This window comes from Mus musculus, chromosome 1 (genome assembly GCF_000001635.26).
Source record: "Mus musculus strain C57BL/6J chromosome 1, GRCm38.p6 C57BL/6J".
Classification (NCBI taxonomy): domain Eukaryota; kingdom Metazoa; phylum Chordata; class Mammalia; order Rodentia; family Muridae; genus Mus; species Mus musculus.
In genome coordinates this window covers 144564003-144571910 of record NC_000067.6, presented here as the reverse complement: position 1 = coordinate 144571910, position 7908 = coordinate 144564003, and the positions used below count along the sequence as shown (strand labels likewise).

Sequence of the window (7908 nt, the reverse complement as noted above, 5' to 3'; positions counted from 1 at the left end):
GTTTATGAGCAAAGCTCAAAATTAGTTTTCTCTCTTTCTCCCTCCCTCTTTCCCTTTGTCTTCCTCTTCCATATCTAGAAAGAAAAAAAAACAACAAAAACAAACAAATCAAATAAAACAAATGAAAATCACCATCATAGGAAATCTCTAGTGGGATAGTCAGATGTTAGCCAGATATTATCATTTATTTGCACTGTAGCATAGTTTGATGAAAGCTTCTGTTAAGAGTCTAAACTCGTGATTTATATGACCAGAGTTGCCACAAATGAAAAACACTTTTAACTTTTCAAGTTTATTCTAGATGCATAACAAAGCTCAGTTTCGATTTATCCTAACATCTAAAACTGAATTATTCTCTATGATCATCTAATAAATCTGTTCCCTAAAGTTTCTTCCTCGGGCCAGAGGACATCACTTATTATTAGATCCATGTTCTGTTGAACTATAAAATTCTAGTTGATAGAATTGCTTAGTAACAACATAATAGTGTAGGCTAATTAGCACATCAATACCATATTCAGATTTGGAGCCTAAATGGAAGAGTACGGACCTTCAGCGGAAGCCCTTTTCGTTGGGGTTTGCAGATAATTTGGTTTGTATCAAATGCATTCTGCTGGCCATGTTACCAAGGAGCCACCTCTGTGTCAATTATGAGCTACAGATTTATAATCAGCAGCTCTACGTGAGACTCAGTGGGTGGCACACTCTCATTTCCGTGCCTTCCCTCCAGTGCAGTTGATTCACTGCAAATGGGTCATAAGTATGTTCAAGAGACAGTTACCCATTCCGTGCAGAACTTTGTGGAGCCGCGCTTCACCAATTCCATACCTGCAAACACGGCCCTGAACTGTTTGGAAAAAACACTTTTTTCCTCCAAACCTTACTTCTATTTTATTGTTTATTGTTGAGGTGCTGGGAATAAAGCCCAAGGGTTAAAACACAATTCCGGCCTGGCAAAGAAGCCCCTATCACTGAGCGCCACCCTCAGCCCTTTTAAATGCATTCTTTTTTTGTTGTTGTTAATTTTTTATTAGATATTTTCTTCATTCACATTTCAGATGCTATCCCCAAAGCCCCCTATGCCCTCTCCATGCCCTGCTCCCCAACCCACCCACTTCCGATTTCTAGTCCTGGCATTCTCCTGTACTGGGGCATATGATTTTCACAAGACCAAGGGCCTCTCGTCCCCTTGATGGCTGACTAGGCCATCCTCTGCTACATATGCAACTAGAGACAGTTCTGGGGGTTACTGGTTAGTTCATATTGTTGATCCTCCTATAGGGTTGCAGACCCCTTTAGCTCCTTGGATACTTTCTCTAGTTCCATCAATAGGGGCCCTATATTCCATCCAATAGATGACTGTGAGCATCCACTTCTATATTTGCCAGGCACTGGCATAGCCTCACAAGGGATAGCTATATCACGTAAGAAAGAACCACCCAAAGACTGCCCCACGCAGGGATCCACCCCATATACAACCACCAAACCCAGACACTATTGCATATGCCAGAAAGATTTAGCTGACAGACCATGATTAAATGAATTCTTATTTCCTGTCCCTACTGTGCTTTTTGTTTCATATCATTCTCAGACATCCCACTGTCTGGTCTTCTTGACCATCATAACATTCACATTTCATGTGCCCAAATTACTTATTTTGCAACAGCAAAACCCCTTTAAAAACTAATTTTACAAAGCAACAAGAATATTAGAATATGGATAACTGTGTTCTTAATTCTCCCTTCCTCTCTTCTCCCTCCCTCTACCCCGCCCCCGTGTGTGTGTGTGTGTGTGTGTGTGTGTGTGTGTGTGTGCTGCTGAGGAGCTTTAAAATTGCTTTACTTTCACTTTCTTGTTTCTGACTTCCATTTTCAATATCCTTTGCTTCTCACTGGATTGTGAATGTGCCCTTTCCCTATGTCTGAAAATCTTTCAACCTTCACCATTCATTCTAAGAATCAGCAATACGTTATGTTTTTATAGAACCTTTCTTCCAGGGAACAGAGAGTGTTTCATATATATTACCACATTCATCCTTAAAATTTCTCTCACAACACCCATAGCCCTGACTAAAGTATGCCTCCATCGAAACCCCTGGCCATATCTTTAGTTCTTCTTTCCTTGGCTGCCTTTTCTATAAACTCTGTAAATCAGTTTCAAAACCCAGTGTCTGGAGCAAATATGCATAATTCTATCACACAGGTGACCTTTCTTTCTAACCCTGTGCTGAGAATTCACTGGCTCAGTTTCAAGGTTTTGCCTGTTCACATGGCAAGCATGAGGTTACTAAGATTTTACCACTTTTCTGGGACTTTTCTTTAATATAGTGAAATAATCTAACTTTGAAACAAACTGCACCTGTGTCCCTATTTTCAACGATGTCACCTATGTTTGTTTTAAATTATATTTATATCCTCCTTTTGTTTATTAGTTTAGTTTAAGTGAAGTTATATCCTAAATTATGTTTGACCCATACTCATGTTGATTTTTTTTTTATTAAAACATACTTTTTTCCAGGAGGGATGGCTAGCATTTGCTTGTATTTACGATTGGGGCAGTCTGGTGGTAAATGCATGAGTGTGATACTTAATTTACTCCTTACAGCATGTATGAGCTCCTGTCTAGAGCCTGCATATTAATGGTGGAGCATGAAGCTCTCCAAATGCAGAAAACTAGGCCTAGGACAAACATGCTGATTTGTTGAAGGTAGGTTTGTGTTGAAGTATATCCACATTTGAATCTGTTTTCTCTAAGCAATTATTTAATGTATTCAAAGCTTTACAAAAACAATAGATACATTTTTGTTTTTAACAGAATTCATCAGTCCTCTATAAAATTGTTGTCCTATGTCTGAGGACTAAATTCCAGGTGGAAAGCGGTTTGGAAATTTAGTCTAAATTCTGACTACTTGAAGAAGACCATCAATATTCAAATGTGATGACAAATTGAGACTCAAAAATAAGCCATGTTCTTTAAGCTCACTCAAAATGATTAAAAATTCCCTCCAGAAGCACCAAGTCCTGAACATTAACTACTCACCAATATGCATTTCTAAATTTGTGTGTGTGTGTGTGTGTGTGTGTGTGTGTGTGTGTGTGTGTGTGATTGTTCATCTCATATGTGTATACACCTCTTCCTTTCACATGTGACTATATAGGAAGAGAACACAGGTGCACAGGTCTGTATAGGTTAGAGGTCAACATTGGTTGTCTCCTCCTCACCTCTCTGTATCATAGATTTTGAGAAAATATCTCTCACTGAATCAGAAACTTACTGATTTGTCTAGACTGACTGGCCAGAAAACATAGGGATCTTTCTACCCCTATGCCCTCAGGAATGGAATATACAGGTCCACCTCAGGGGCTTCTCAACTCTGTGTGGTTGGTAAGTATCCAAACTCAGGTCTTCATATATTCACATCAAATGATTTAACTGTATAACACATTTTATTAACTCTTGGTTTCGTGCTTTTATTAATAACACAAACCTGTTGAAAATTAAAAGAAAGTAAATATTATTCTAGATTTGTTTGGTATTCAAATTTTATTACATTCATTTATTTCTTCATTCATATGAAAACAAACAAACAAAAAATCAACTTGCTAGAATCAAATCTTTTGTACCCAGGGATTAAAATAGAGGTTATCGGGCTCAGGAGCAAGTGTCTTTACCACTGAGCCATCTCACTGTCTCATCAACTGGTTTGCTATATGGTAAATCATGCCATAGTGAACCCATATTGATGTGATTTGATTTGTCTTCAGTTCATAAGTAAAAGAGTCATTAAAGATAATCTCACTACAGTAGCTGGTATACTTCTTTTATATTTCAAGTATCTCCTATTACTCTCAAACTTATTAAATAGTTGGACAATTTTCTCTAATGTCTTCTCTTAATAAAGATGTTGTTTACATACCAAAAGCTTGTTCAGTATTTTAAGTGTCCTTCAGATGCACGTTGATTGCTTGAAACTAAAGAATAAGGTATGCAGATGTGAAATGAAAGATGAATTTCCCATGCAAACATTTAGACCATATGAAGCCATGCAAATACGACCTTCAGAAGGAAAAAGTTTGTCATTATTTTTTTTTCAAATTGATCTCTGTCGTCAGAGTACAATTGCAAAGTAAAGATTTACATTTTTTTTGACTGAAAAAATAATTTACATACCACAGGGTAAGTGACTTCACAGTGTGAAAATTCCAGGATACACATTCAAGCAATAGGTCATTAAACAGAGACCAGAACAGTTGGGGGTAATGGGTGGATTTGATTTATTACAACTTGATAGAAACAACAAGATCCTTCAAACTATAATTTAAATATCTGCAGTATGAAATGAATTCAGTGATGTTCAGAAACTAAGCTAAAGAATAATGTGGTTGTTTAAAGATTGTTTAGAAAATAAATATACATGGTAGGGAGTATGCTATAGAAAGGTTACCTGTTGGAAGACAAACACATTATAGAAGCAGGATCCTCGCATCAGCCCCGAGAGCAAAGAGCACATCAAGGGAACAAGAAGTGGCTTCCTCTGCATCACATTTGTGTGAGTATAAAGTCATTTACACTTTGTTATTTAAAAAAAAAAGAATCTACTACAAAGAGGGAACTGATGACATTTGAACATAAAAATTCCAGATATTAGATCGTATTCATCAAACTCAGCAAGCTGAGAATCATAAAATGAAAAACTTTTTACTAGCTAATCATTTGCTAACATTCACACAAAATAATATATTGTCACAGATTGTCAGAGCACTGACACTCTGCCAAATAGTTTGATTCAAATTTGAAAAGGAAAATTGAACAGAGAATAATATCAGACTCCACAGGAGGAAAGAAGAGACAAGATGCAGAACCACCGAGCCCATAGGAAATAATTACCAAATCCCAAAATAATAAGTTATTTTTAATGTGAAGATGGGGTTAAATATAGGATGTAGTACATATTTAATATAGTTTTTTTGCAATTCACCTGATTTGGACAAAACTTAAGATGGCAATCATAGTACTGCTAAAATGGATACATATAGCTTATTCTTTTCACCAGTCTTTTTCGATTTTATCTTTAAGGCTTAAAACTGTCTTTATTTCACACAAAATAAAATTTAAAATACAATGGGAGCTTTAGGTTTTTTTAAAAAAATTAGTCCATATAGGTTTAATTCTCAGCTTAATAAGATTCTGATAATCAATAAGTGCATTCCTGGCTCAAAATGAAATGGTTCCTGTATCTTTGTCTCTCTTCTTCCATGAGCTAGCTACATTAGTATTTATGTGCACACATTACATGTTCAAAGTTTGTATCATATGTCAAAATTCTGACAGTTCATTGGATCCTTTTCTAATATTTGTTGTATCCTAAAATAATAAGTATTAATAGCTCTACCATTTAAGGTCTGTTTTTAAGAAACCAATAGAAAATATTAAGGTACTGTATTATTTTATAAGAAATATATTCAATAATCCTAGAAATAACAATTATGCCTTCAGATGTACTTAGGAGATACTACCATTGTCCATATGACTTGAAACTAAATCAAGCAGCCAAAGAATTCACAAGGTAACAGTATTAATTACTTCTGCTAATTGCTTCTGAGCAATTGGAAAAGGAGTAAAACTTTAAGACTTTCTTTTTTGCTAAGGGACATCACGAGCTCTCACCCCATCAGACCACTTATAACTTCCTGTCTCCTGAAGTTGGACAATGGGTCTCTCAGAGCAATGGAATCTGTCGAAACTTTTAGTGATGAGCTCACTTCTTTGTTTTGGCTGTGCCATGATACTGTCCTCTCCTAAGGTTTTTCTTCTATGAGAAAAAGAGGAGGAAAGATGTGACTTAGAGGAACACTCCTAAGTCAGGTATAACTTAGTTCCTCATTAAGATGCTTTTCTATAGATTATTTCTTTCAAAGGCCATTACATTACTTTATCAGAAATGGATCCATCACTGTTCACACTCAAGGAAAAGATTGCCTATATAAAAAGTAAGACTTTTTTTTTTCATTAAACATTGTTTTGAAAGAGTAATTCATTCAAGAGCTGTTACAGGTGTTGTATAATTCTATGTCATCACCATCATCATAAATACATGCTGACCATTACACTTAACATTAAACTGAGGGCAGAAGTGAACTTTTGGGTAAGTATGGAATCATTCTGTACCAATTAACAAAAGAGGCAAAGTCAATCAACTTCTAGAGTAAAATAAGCTTTTAATTATGACAATTCATTTCAATTTTTTCATGTAGTTTCAAAATATTTTTTCTAGGATAATCAACTCATACAAAATAAAAGATGGAATATTTATTTCCACTTTTTACCATTAATTATGAAAAATACACAAAATTAATATTAAAGTATATCTCCCCATGGAATTCTCACTAAAGCTATGTGTACAAGTCACAGTTAGATTAACACCTGTGCAATGGACCGCTCATACCTATTTTTAAATTTGTCTGTTCATAAAGATGAAAAATTATAATTTAGTTACAGAAAATAATCTGAGGTAGACATTCTTAAGTAAGCACTTGATCTGATTCTGCAACAATTTTCACTTACAAGTAGACACATCTTTTTGTGATTTGTTAGAAAGGTGTCCCAGGGCACTTAGCTGGGTAAAATCAAACACCATTCTGCTACAGTGCATCATAAGGAGTATTTATCTCCTAACTGCTGTTCTTCTCTACTTTAATTTTGACCAGACCTTTTATCCTTCATTTCTTATTCTGTAGATTATTATGAGACTAATGGTATTTAGATTTAAGTTTCAGCCACTGAATTATTTTTCTTAAGCTATAGACAAAATCAAAATTGAAGCGAGTATAGTTTCACATCATATCATTTGAACCATACCATGTACACATATGTGATATATGTATGTAATATAAACAAATTATTTTATATTATATATACTCAAACATATAATATGATGTTATATTATATATCATATATTTGTATGTTTCTATGATAAGAGAAATTACTGTGTTCATGGCTAACAAATCAAAACTATACAGTATAGAAGCTGAAAGAGTGATGGAATCTCTTAGCAGACTCACAGGCTTCTACTCATTGTATAGTCACGGTAAGATTACTCAACTGCCCATTTCTTCTAAAAGTGGTGGTAAAGGGGAATCTGAACGAGTGTGTTCCCATTACCTGTAGTTTCTGAAAAGTAAAATTGTTTTAATAACCAAACATACAAAAGGCACACTCAGTAAAGGCTATTATAAGACAAACACAGTTATGTGTAAAGCATTATCTAATGCACAAGGGTAATTGAAACATGCTAAGAAAACTCAAATGAAGTTCTTTACATAATGCTACTTATTTAAATTAGTCTAATACTAACAAAATGCATTTTGCAGATATACATACACAGTGCTCATCATTATAATACTAGCTTGAAAAGCTCAGAATCAGAGCACCCCATCTTCAAGAAGTTCAGACACCAAAATATTAGATGGGACTCAGTTTGTAAGACAATGAATTGTATATCTCCATGTTTTTCACATTATTAAACACAAATGTTCTAACAGAGCTACCGAAGAACTGGCTCAAGACACTTTGGATCATGATTTTTATGATGTAATATACTGTTCATTTAATTCCTGTAGCTGCATTAACATTTCCAGAGTAAAATGAAAATAATAAATAACATGAGAGGCAAGAAGACAAGTTTAGAATTAGCTAAATGAATAAAGACACTCAAGATTTCCTATTCAATTTAGCTGACTTGAATCATTTGTATTCTTTTGAGTCTGGAGAGGAAAAAAAACATAAAGACTAATTATAACACTTAAGAATTTACAAAGATTTAATCTCCATGTCATTTTATAAAGGCTTCAATTAGCATATTTTCAAAGAATAGACTGTAATATTAACATGACTACCTTTAATTCACCA

At 34.6% G+C, this 7908-nt stretch overlaps 1 protein-coding gene across 2 annotated transcripts in view; it reads left to right on the top strand.

The window, feature by feature from the left end:
• Positions 1–4243: 4243 nt before the first annotated feature.
• Positions 4244–7908, top strand: part of Rgs21 (regulator of G-protein signalling 21) — a 47978-nt gene continuing 44313 nt past the window's right edge. For both annotated transcript variants that reach the window (NR_110891.1, NM_001290269.1), the window contains exon 1: positions 4244–4549. The gene's annotated coding sequence lies outside the window, so the exon portion shown is untranslated. The remainder of the gene's footprint in view (positions 4550–7908) is intronic.